A 12,962-nucleotide genomic window follows, 5' to 3' on the forward strand; every position below is an offset into this window, starting at 1 on the left:
CAGAAAATGGATAAAACAAAAACCATGTAAAAATTAGAATATATATATATATATATATATATATATACATACGTTTAATAGTATAAATAGCAACAGCCTTATTTAATTTCAATAAACATTGAATCGCAAAAAGTTTGTATATATATATATATATATATATATATATATATATATATATATATATATATATATATATACACAAATGTAAAACAATCAAGCAAACCGATCAAAACCTTTTGCCACTTGAGGACAAAGACAGATACGGAATATATAAAATCAAATGCAGTGACTGCAATAAAGTTTATCTGGAACAGACAAAACAATAGCCCAAAGATACAAAAAAACACACAAAGCATTTGAAAACCCAAACATTTATAAATCCAATTTAGCAATTCACGCATTAGAAAATGATCACCAGTTTCCACCAATTGATAATATCCAACTTATAAAATATGTAAACAAAGGACTCAAAATGAACATTTGGGAAAATCAGAATATTTATAAATATAAACAGAATAACCACAACAGAAACAAATGAACATGAAAGAAGGCCAAATGTGTAATGTAATATAAATAAAAAAATAATATTTCCCCACCGAATACCAAAAGAAAGAAAAGAAGCCAAAAACTCAAACAATGAACTCCCCTCCCCTGAAAATCAGGAGAGAATGCAGTCTACCCTGGAGATCCAGCTGACTACAACAAAAAAAACAGTACTGCTCACCACAAAATGACTACCACGAACAGTAGAAAACATGTAAATAAGGTAATGCTCATACATTCAGTACTATGAATGTACATGGTTCATTCTGTGCCAATGGCACAGTGTAGTGGGTACGGCGGTTATCGCAAGATAACCAGATCAAGCAACGTCGAGCGTGGCTGCTGCTTGGATAGGTGACCGCTGAGCGATCCAGTCCTTGCAAGCAGCCCGCCTGCCCGGCCATTGGTGGTGGTTCGGAAGTCACCTGTAAGCCGTTGGTCCCCAGGTTAAGTGTTAGAGAGGGCTTCTTAGCCCTAACTTCGCCTGGTAAAATAAGACATTCTTTACTTTTTTTTTTTTTACTATAATGAAAATTATTTACTTGGTGCAGTGGGTGGAAATCTAGGAAGTTCTGTACTCCCCAACCTAGTCGTTAGATTAGAAATCAGACATTTGTTACGTCTACGAATAGATCTCTGAAGAGAGCCCAGGTAGCAATTGGTAAAAAACCTTACGAGATCAATTGGGAAGTTGTACATGGGGTGGGCAGTAGTTGAGTTTCGCCCTGAGGCATGTTATGCGGGATGGGGAAGTTAGGAGTGCAAGATCTTTTAAAGCTCTCTGAGGAGTACTTCCCTGTGATGGATTTTGGGAGGAGCTATGTTACACAGTACTGTGAGCCAATAAAGGGAAGTTGCCGTGAATGTGCCACAAATTCATGACCCTATTCAACTCTTTGAGGACATTTAAATCATCTGTAAGTGTTACTTCTGCCTGGTGTAAATCACTAGCTACAGCAATATTATCAGGTTATATTTAGGTAACATTTTCAGAGTAATTGGCTATAATAAAAAGTTCATATTTTTTATAGATACATAAATTATTTTTTTTGTTTTACATGTCAACAAACAAATCATGAACCCATCCAATTCCACTCCAACTAAAAAGAATGATGTCTCTCTTCTGACATTACTTTTTTGATATTTTTACACTGACCTTTCATCACTGAGGGCATAACTATTAAAAGTAAATCACTTATGCATACGACAGATCTGATGAGAAATTATACTTCTTAATTGTATTAATTTAAAAATATGATTTGAATATAATTATAACATTTTACATTGTATTATTGCTTGGAGCTGATATTATTGGTATTTGGAATTCGTCAAATGACAAGAAATGTAGGTAGTCAAAAATAAAAATGATTTTTGTTTATTTCTTTATTTGATGGAAAACCCCTTTTTTACAATTAACTTTCAACATGGCACGTAACAAAATTAGAGTTAAAACAAATTTTAACCTGTTTAACCAATAAGATATTTAAAAACAATAACAAATATTAAATTTATATATATATGTATATAAAAATATTTATAATTTATATATATAAATATTTCTTTTAAAGGAGAAGCCGATCCCTTTTAGAATATAAAATAATTAACTACACGGCTGTACATGGTACAACCAAGCAAAAGAGGCAAATTTATACTATAAAAACCAAAGTGCAAATTAATTATACAAATGTAGAATAACAAGAAACAAATATATGACAAAGATAACAACTAAGAAAAATAAATCATATGGATACAACTGTTATAGGTATGTTATACTGATATGATGGATAAAAACCAATAAAATATTAATTGGATAACAAATAATAAAATTTATAATCAATGGATGACAATAATAAATAGAAAAATAGATACTTAAACAATAGTAACAAATAGAAAAATAACAAAAACAATAAAACAAACCTCAACAACTTGACAGAACAATATGAAATTGACAAACATCAATGTAAAATCTCCTCGGGGGTCAACAGATATTTCCTTATAGTTGGAACAGCAGTGCGGAAGAAGTCGATAGAAGGTGGAAGTAAGTTCGCTTTGTGCTGCGTGCGAATCACTCGACTGTTCATCTAATAAGCTGTTCCATACAATGTTATTAAGATAAAAAAATAGGAATTTTCTAAAAGTAATATCAATATGCATTACAAAAAATAGCTTTTTCAAAATAAATGTATTTATCAAAATACAAAAGATTAACGTATGTATCAAACAGTTACATAGTTTTATTCAAATACAGGAACTAATTTTTTCAGTTGTTATCTTTGTTGCATTTCTCTTGTCCAGGTTTCTGTGGTTTTCTTTTCTGTAAATCATTTACAGTAGGTAATTATTAATTGTATGAAATTGGGTATAATAATAAAAACCATTTTAAATTTAGATAGTTTAAACATTTTTCTTGAAAATAAGAAAAAAAGCATGCTTGAACCTGAAAACTGTATAACAAACTTTTAATTTAGTCCTTACTTTATACAACAAATCCTACCTGATGTACTTTGGATGGATTCCTTGATTAAAGACCATTCCACACTGTATGTGGCATACATGTTTGGACGTATGCTAGCTACATTTAAAAATATCGCTTCCCTTCTTTTCAAATAAGACTTTTCACATTGCAGGGCCACACTACACCAGCTACACTAGACACACATGGCTTCCGTTCGCTCCCTAAGCGATCTTTTTAAACGTGGCGGACACATTTTCAGTTCGCGCATGTGCAGAGCGAAGGTTAGATCTTGTGGAAGTCAAGCCTCGTGTACTAGACAGCACAGCTTCTTTGTTGTCTGAGCTGTTGTGTTTATTATTGATGCATTAGTTGGTGTGAGATTATACTATTACTAACTAAAGTGGCAAAATGGAGCGATTGATTGAAGAAGTACATACTCATCCAGTGATTTCGGATTCTACATTAGAAGTCTACAGAGATGTTACATTGAAAGAAAAAGCATGGGATGAAATTGCAGAAGCATTACCAAAAGACATTACGTACACACATATTCTGTGGTAATTTTATTAAATATCTTAGTAATAAATGTCTATAGTCTTTAATTCAAACATGCAATATTGATAAATGCAGTGTCCAATCACCATAATTGTTCACATATTTATTAATGACTTTTTAGTTTTATGTTTTTAATATTGCAATTTGAAAGCAACTTATATTTCAATAAACTAAAATAACCAGAAGAAATGTTTTTATTTGCTACCGTTATTTTCTGTTTATATGCTAACAAGGAAAATGCAGTAATTATAAGTAAAATGCATAATTAACATTCAGTCTTGAATATACAATTATATTTCATTAGGTTCCAATAAAAAAAATATTTTTTAAATTTATTTGTTATTTAATGTCAAAGCCGTATCATTGTGTTATGAAAATCCTATATAGCCTACTGTTTCTAATGTCCTAAGTCAGTTTCATTAGGAAGTTAAAAGAGAAAAAAAACATACAAAGTTTCATAAGAGCAATAATAGCTTAAGACAGTACCGCATTTCCCTATAGGCCCACTAGGCCCAGGCCTAGGGCGCAAAATTTTAGGGGGCGCATAAATTTTAAAGTACACAAAAGAAAAAAGTTGCGGTCAAGGTCAACTAGGTCCGGGGTGCGACGTTGACTCATTCATTGGTTCATTGCTTTTATTTATTCAAAACACTCCTATATATATATCCACAATATATATATACTATTGTAATTATCTTTCATCAAAATTACGTAATTAAGAAATTTACTGGATTTCTACGTCAGTGTAATCAGAGTCCTCTGGGGGGGGGGGGGGGGGCACTCTTTGGTCTGTAGGCCTAGGGGCGCCGAATTTGTAAATGCGGCCCTGGCTTAAGAGCAGTAAAAGCTGATGCACTATGGTATAGTTGGCTGTAAAAATTCCTTTTTTTAACTCTTACCTTAGCAATCGGCTTCAAAAAGTTTATTCATAAGGTGGTTTCCCAGATTATGCTGAGAGATCCATTAGTACACCACAGGGGACGGTGTTGGGTTCACTATTTTTTCTTATCATCATAATAAATGATCTTGACAAAAATATTAACAGTAAAACTATAATGTTTGCGGATAATGATACTCTTTTGACTTCTAGAACGGATTTATTCTGTTGCTAATTTAATTCAGCAGGCTGGTTGGTATAGACAAATTTGTTTTATTTAAATCATAATAAGACCCAGTGCATATTATTTACTGTAAAGGCTAATGATGGGAAATGTGACTTTACTCAGAGAGTGAAGCTGCTTGGAATTTTTTTTTGGATCCCAAGTCATCCTGGCATGTGCATGTAGAGAATGTTTGAAAAAACTAAGTAGACTTGAATTTTTGTTAAGACCATTTAAACATGGTATATCAAACTTTATTTTAAGGTATCTTCTCATATGGTCTGCTTTTGTGAGGAAATTCTTGTAGTCTAGAGAGTATTTTGTTAGTTTAAAAGAAAGCTACCATAATTACTACGAAGGCTGATTTCAGATCTCACTGCAAACCACTTTTTATCCAGAGGGCATTCTGACTATTATTGTTAATATGTTAAATTTTTCTCTGTTTGCAGCATATAAAGAAAAACCTGCCTAACACCACACTAAAATGTCATGTACACAAACGTAACACAAGAAATAGTAGCAAAATATTAGGCATTTCACCAGGCTCTCTAAAGTACTAAATGATTTTTGCCTCCCAAAAGGAAGTGATTTCAGTGAGAAGGAGGCCACTCAGTCCCTATCTACATTGGTTATTGGCTATTTAAGTAAGTTTAATTAGGTTATCATAAATATGTTACAAGTAGTATACAATTAAAGATAACGTTTACGAGTGTTTACGTAATCTGAGCTTGCATTTAGGTACTATTTTGAGGGATGTTTTTCTTTTTTTGTGCCAGAAGAGCGAGGTGTCCACACTGAAGCATTTACTATTGATACCTTAGATCACGTCACAGATAGTTCAACTTTCTGATGTCACATTACGTTGTATGATCTGGTACGTGATCTGAGGTCAGGACAGTGCCAATGGAAATACTCCTGGCCATCAGTATGGGCTTCGTTGGCGCCTTAGCAACACCCTGCAATTTGAGATAGTACCTAAATTCAAGCTTAGAATACGTGAGCTTTCACTAACTTTCTATATTTAGAATACGTTCATAAGTATTTACCTACTTAAATAGCCATCTTTGGTAGTTTGGACAAGGGTGGTGAATTTCCACAGGAGGACCTGATAGGTTGTTTTCGGCGGTTTGTGAAACTGCTGAAATCATAGACTGGTAGGCCTCATGGTGTGCTTCTGGTGTGCGCAAAAGACTCTTGAAGCTTAAGTGCATGGCAATAGGCCGCCCCATAGAAGAAGAAGAAGCCTAATAACAAATAGTATATAGTGTGCCAACATCGCTTCCTTGTGGAAAGAACAAGAACATAGCGGCATGTAATTTTCGCATTAAGTAAAATAAACCTATTTTTTTAATGTAATTATTTCAGCTCACCGGCAAGGAAGATCCTTACAAAAATAGTGGCCTTCGGATAATAACAAAGTACCATTTCTACCCCCGCCTTGAGATCGAATCTTACGAAACAATGGCATAGCAGTGAGATCTCCTATGAGAGGCCACCAATTCATTTGTTATTAGTCCTGTAACAAGAAAACCATTTAAAATTCGTTTAGAGAGCAAAACACAGTCTCTTGGCTTTTTAGCAATTCGTTCATATATTATGTTACCAACCTGAGTTGTTAGGCTCCTGACGATTCTTTATTGACCCAAGTATTCCAGTATTGGGGCAATATCTAGGCCTGTTGAGATGAACCTCCATCACAAGATATCAGTTGCGCCCTTAATATGGTGGAGGGCTGCTGTATGATAAGCAGCCACCTCCACAATCAGAGCATCTATATTCATGAGTATCCAATCCTCAATATTCATGACTATCGTAAAATATTAAGAACAGAATGTTAAACCAAATTATACAATAGGTATAGGGTAATGAGGCAGAATGGACTCCCTAATTTCAATTAGTCACTGAAGAGCGTGCAAGGCAGTTAGCGGAGTGGAAGAAATGGCGTTTGGTGGGGGTGAAGACACCATTTTAGTGTAACCATGCAGTGAACTACCAAGCATTGTGATTTTGTCGTAGAATAGTTAAAAAAAAAACGATAGTGTAGTGACGGCGCAGAGTGCATTTCGTAGGAGGTTTGGTTTGACTAGTCATGACAGTATTCCTGATGCTAAAACCGTAAGGAAACAGATTACAAATGTACGGGCGACAGGATCTATACTTCCTAGAAAACCAGGTGGGCAACCAAAAAGTGAGAGGACACTGGAAAACATTGTGGTAGTAAGAGTGTCTATTAAACAATCCCCTCGCGCTCTGAGTGGAAACATGGAATATCGCTCTTGGAATATCGACCAGAATGGTAAGGCGAATATTTCACTGTGACCTTCACTTACACCCCTACAGATGGTTGTTCAAGAATAGGGCCCAGAAGACTGGGTGAAACATACAGATGCTTGCAATGCAATGTTAGCCTCTTTGCAAGCCGGTGCTATTCTGTGGTCTAGCGATGAATCCCATTTACACATCTCCGGCTCAGTAAATAAGCAAACTTTCAGTACTGGGCAGCTGAAAACCTCACACTCTTCACCAAAGACCTCTTCATTCACCAAAAGTGACAGTGTGGTGCGCTGTATCCTTCATAGGCATTATTGGTCCTTACTTTTTTGAATCTGTAACTGAAAGTGCAACTGTTACTGTGAACTCTGTACGCTATTGTGAGATGTTGGAGAACTTTTTATTCCCTAAAATGGAAGAGTATGGTAAGGAAAATGATACGAAAGCCTTTTGGTTTCAACAGGATGGTACTACTGCTCATGCCAAATCCTGCAAGAACAGTTTCCTGACTGCCTAATCTCATTGCGAGGGGATGTTCCATGGCCCCCTCGTTCCCCAGATTTGAGCCCATGTGATTATTTTTTTTGGGTTACCTCAAATCTGAGGTTTATAAAGTTCGACCAAGGTCCTTGGAAGTCCTTAAGAAAGCAATTGCTGATGTCATCGCTGGAATAATGCCAGCTATGCTGGACAGAGTTTTTTAACACTTTTTTGAAAGACTTAATGTGTGCAACGCTCGTCAAGGTTGTCACCTGGACGATATCATTTTCAAAACCTAATGAAAATTAAATGGCATTATATGTAGTTTTCAGAAATAAAAAGATTTTTTTTAATTATCTTAGATATTTTTACAATTAACCCTTCAAACCAGGGAGTCCATTCTGCCCCACCTTGTATTTAAAATGGCAATATAGTTCTACTGGTTTTAAATATTAAAAATTAATATATTAACGATAAGTAAAAAACTATATTACTATTTTCAAGGATAAATATCTTACGCCTAGTGACACAAAGAACACACCTTATCATCATATTAGTCAAATACCAAACATATGATTTTACTTTGAATTAATTTTGAGTAACAAGGTCAAACTGAATACATTTTAGACTTTTAAAATTGTATCATAGTGAAGCTATTCTTTTTTTTGTCTGATTAGAAGCTTTGTAAAGTAATTGCCTCTCGCCCTATTAGGGCCTTTGCGCTGCTTGTAGAATGACAGGATATTCTGGATGGGTATGGTTGGGAATAGGGTCTGCCTCCTGTTGAGATCCATAAGGAAGAATTTAGGGCATTAATCAGGTCAAGACCCCTCGGAAGAAGGGGAAGTCAGCTCTGAACCACTCTCCAGTCAAAGCAGGCAGGGGATGGTACACCTTTTTGTCCAGGCTGGCAAGAACCTTTGAATAGGTAGTAACAGGTAAACTTTACGTACACTATGTTTCAGCAGCATACTTGTTTACAATTACTTTAGCCAATCTGAAATGGTATTTCTGCAGGTACTGATGTTGTCAAAACTATTCATTAATTAAACAGTCCATAATTTGTTTGATTCCAATTAAAATAGTACACGATTTTCAATATATGCATAATATCAACGTTATAGTGTTCTAAAAAAGTCTTCCCAAGTGCATTTTTTGCAACGTCGTGTTTGTTCTGACTTTTTTTGCAAAGAAACACTATTTTATTACCACATTTAGTTCTAGTTTTCATCTCTTCACAACAAACTGGACACTTAGGATATAAAGGAGCAAGTTCATAATCAATCCTTTACTTGTTTAACGTTTAAAATTACATTTCGAGACAATAATCGTATGTTCATCACCATTGTTCTTGCCAATGTTACTAGCCTACTCAGTAAGTAAATGAAATGAAAACAGCTGGCATTGATTAATTAATTATGAATATCTATAGGTCAAACGTATTTTATATTTCTAAATCAATAATCATAATTCGACAGTGGTGGTAGCTGCTTATTGTACTACAGCATTTTATTTTCGTGATTAAATATAGAAAGGTTCTAGGATTTAGGTCCCAAGAGCCATTACTGGAAAAATTAGGTTAAGTTAATTATGACAAATATTGGGTAGAGTAAGATAAGCAGACCCAGTTTTTTATATCAAAATTATCAAACAATATTTAATTATTATACCCATCTATATATTCAACAAATAGTAATTAATTTGAACCATAACTAAAATCATCTGCACCAACTGTATTCACATTTTGTTATTCTAAACACAATTTTTAAGTAACTTCTTTTAAATACGAAAAAAATAGTTAACCCTCCAACTGATGACCGACAGCACAGCCGGTCACCTGGTTATGGTAACGGCACAGCTATTATTGCGCGAAAACCCTTTAAGTTATAAAGACATAACTTGCACTAGTCGAATCCTCTACTCATAAATATCAATTCATTTGATACAGTTTATGTTCGTAATATTACTCGTTGTCAGCTGATATCGATCCAAATGCCGCACGGCATACAGCTGACAGACTATGCAGCTAGGTGGTGACGCGTTGCACGGCCTTGACGATCTTTGTTGCTAGGTTATTATGTAGGCTAGTTGTTTATAATTTATTTTTATGCTTTGAAATGGGTGATCGTCATTGTTCAAATTATATGTGAACTATTGGATAATGAAAGCGGCATATTGGCCAATAAAGTGCAGGATGATATTTCTTTGTCAGATTTGTTGTCAGGTAGTCTCGATGATTATAAACCAGTGGAATGTGAGCTAGGTTGTGAACAAATTGATAATGACAGTGACAAAAAATCAGCATTATCTGATATCCCTCTTGCCCAAAAAATTAATCAAACACCAATATAGATGCGTACCGCCTAAAAGAGTAGTATATACTTTACATTTTTTACCAAAATCTTTGTTGTGCTGTAAATAAGTGTATATATGTATATATATATATATATATATATATATATATATATATATATATATATTATAATCCTTCTGTTTACTACAAAACTGTGTATGTTTTGTACATTTACAGTATCTTACTATCTCAAGTCATGTAAAAGTTACGTGGAGTGAAACATAGAAAACAACACTTTTACAATAATACACATTTTTGAATTTATGTACGAATAAAAAACTATACTCAATTAAGTGGATATTTGTATTATTTTAAAACTTTTCTGGGTACTTTGGGATTATACCGACCACACCCAGACATGAATCGTTATTTTCACATTTCGTTTCTACTGATTACTAGATTAGCGTAGAACAATATTTCGTCAATATAAAACAGGAATTGTCTTATCGCAAACACCTCCCCATCCTCAGACAGAGGTCAAAGTCGAGCGTCTAGTAGATAACGTGATTGCAGAGTCTCGCCGCCCGTTCAGCTGGTGCATCGCTTTGTTGTACTTCCGTGTTTTACCTCTACATTTCTCCAAACACAAAAATTCAACAAAAACAAACATTTACCAAACTAAACTTTTTATTAAAAAAACACTCAAAACTTGTTTTTATTCTTGATCACATTCCGCCACCCAAAATGCGAGTGCCTCCGGCCATCAGCGCGGGCTTCGACAGCACCTTCGGTGCTGCCCCGCGCTGATGTCGACGAAAGAAAAACATCCCTCGAGATAGTACCTATCAGTAAAATATCAAATTCTAGAGGGCTAATCAGAAATATATAAATTGAATTGTAATGGAAAGGCAATGATGTACCGTGCAAATCAACGTGATGCCGCGCGGCCTGCCGTAATCAGGATTCTCGAGAAAGATAAGATAACAGCGACAACAATACCGATCACAATACCTGGAAATGCTTGTAAGTTTGTAATTGAAGAGTTGTTTTTTCGTTCTATCATGTTTGTTTCTATAAATTTCTATTTTTGTGTTCTCCATACTGGTGTGGTCGGTATAATCCCAAAGTACCCTTTTCTGGTTTGTAACAAAAATATTGTTATATAACACTTATTAATTAGCATTAAGGACACATTTTAAAAAAATATCTGAATAATATGCTGCACAAAGAATAAAACTAGTGTATCATTCTGGGAGTTTTTTTATTATCAGTCGGAGGTTAAATTTAGAAAACTATGCAAAATAACACTAATAGATAATTTGCTGTCTCCTGCTCGGTTTCAATATGTTTCTTACTATTTCTCTATTATTTAAATGACATTTTTCTTGTCACCATCTTTAATGTTTTGTTTGATTGAGTTATGATTTTTAAACGAATTATGACATTACGTAATTGTTTAAACTATTTCTATTAATTTGAAACTTTTGACTTTTTGATTTGACTTTTAGTATTTTATATAAGTTGATTTCGATTGATAGTTCTGTTATTCTATGTGTAAATTATCGTTGTTTGTAAGTGATGTAAAAACCGGGTCCACTTATTGTACTTTGCCCCAAACATTTAATAATTTTAAATTGTATTTGGGGTAGGGTACGATAAGCGGACCCGACTTTTTATCGAAAAATGTAATCATCGATACCTAATATTCGCATCTCAAATCCTAGACTATCAATCGATATAAAAGTATCTATAGTCCTCAATAACAATATGTTTTAAATTAAAATATGGATTTAATATTTACAGTGATGAAACAAATAATTATTATAAGCAAAATTAAGAAAACTGAAGAGGACCATATTTGCTCCTCTCACAGTTAACTTACAGTTGTTTCTTTCCCACAAATTTCACATAGTGGATTTTTCGGTATGAGTCCAACATGTTGAAGCCACTTAAAACATGTCTTATCATCTTTCAAAGCAATGTCATGTAGTTTTTTAAAATTGACTGCCATTTTTAATAATCAAAATATTACTTGTATGTAAATTTGAAATATTACCGTACGTGTATTATTTGGAAGTGTTTACAGCTGTTTATATAGATTATCTCATTTATTTAAAAGAAGTTACTTATAGAACAAATTGTGTTTAGAATTTGAAAATATGTATCCTACAAGTGAAAGAACTCGCATCTATACCCAAGCAGGAATTGAGGTTATGATTTCTAGCAAATACTTGGATTGAATAAATAGTTAAGTTATAGCCTTCGTTGTATTATTACCTAATTCATACAATTATGTCACGTCTGTTCAAACTGTTACAATTTGTTGTACAACTAAATTATACCACGTGTTTTTGTTCAGAAAATAGTCAAATTAATATCCTGATACAGTACCAAATTCAAGACACCTGTAACAATATTAATAATAATGTTTATTTACTAACATAAAGAAAACACAATGTAGCACACAGCTGACAGCACGGGGTGTTTTCCGGGTTTCTTGTAAAATTAAAATAGTGCTTAGATCACGTTATGTAGCCCAGAGGTGCACTGCCATTGTGTGTTTTTTTTATAAACATGTGATAGAAACTGGGCGACGTTCAATACAACATTGAACATTATAAATAGGTTTGATTTGTGGTGTTAAATTAATGTAATTTTTATCAAAGATGGATAATTGTAAGGGTGGATATCATGGAAAGCAGGGAGTCAGGATGGAAAATTTCTTCCTGTCTGGGTCCCGTCAGAAGTTCATAATAACCCGAGATTCAAAATGAGGGGGGCCTTAGACTGAAGAAATCCAGCAGTAACAACGTACGTATTTTCTTATTTATTTATGTATCGTAGAGGGTGAGTGTAAGGAACAACATTAATGGTTAAATGTATAGAGTGTTCCATATTCTTATATAGCGATAGATTAATATTAATAATAATGTTGTTACCTAAAGCGGCAGAAAAACTCAATAAACTTGAAAAACTTTACGAAGATAATTGCTAAGTGCGTCATAAGCTGCTTCGTTCGTTTCAATAGCTTCATTAGTCAGAAGTTTCTTTACTGGATCTGCCTAACTAAGATCTTGACCAGACTTGTCACAGGTATCTAATAAGGCAAGTCACTAGGCGTTTGCCTTTCGAGATGTAGTGGCATCTTAAAACCTGCTTCAGTTTCACTAGCTTTATTGATGGACAGACGACGGAAGGCTTGCAAATAAGTTTTGCACAATACTATATGTGTCCAAATTGTTAGAAACGCTTTGTAGAATTGTCA

The 12,962-nt window shown here is 34.0% G+C and overlaps 1 protein-coding gene across 7 annotated transcripts in view; it reads right to left on the bottom strand.

The window, feature by feature from the left end:
- Positions 1–12,147, bottom strand: part of LOC124366144 — a 113,190-nt gene extending 101,043 nt beyond the window's left edge. Inside the window, exons 1-4 of one of the 7 annotated variants that reach the window (XM_046822464.1) lie at positions 11,975–12,147; positions 6,261–6,424; positions 6,024–6,169; positions 5,700–5,897 (exon numbers count right to left, since the gene is read on the bottom strand). The gene's annotated coding sequence lies outside the window, so the exon portion shown is untranslated. Of the gene's footprint in view, positions 1–5,699; positions 5,898–6,023; positions 8,189–11,974 lie in introns of those variants that run through there. The other 6 variants (XM_046822463.1, XM_046822467.1, XM_046822462.1 and 3 more) reach the window with 6 other exon arrangements.
- Positions 12,148–12,962: the final 815 nt, after the last annotated feature.

This window comes from Homalodisca vitripennis, chromosome 7 (assembly GCF_021130785.1).
Source record: "Homalodisca vitripennis isolate AUS2020 chromosome 7, UT_GWSS_2.1, whole genome shotgun sequence".
Taxonomy (NCBI): domain Eukaryota; kingdom Metazoa; phylum Arthropoda; class Insecta; order Hemiptera; family Cicadellidae; genus Homalodisca; species Homalodisca vitripennis.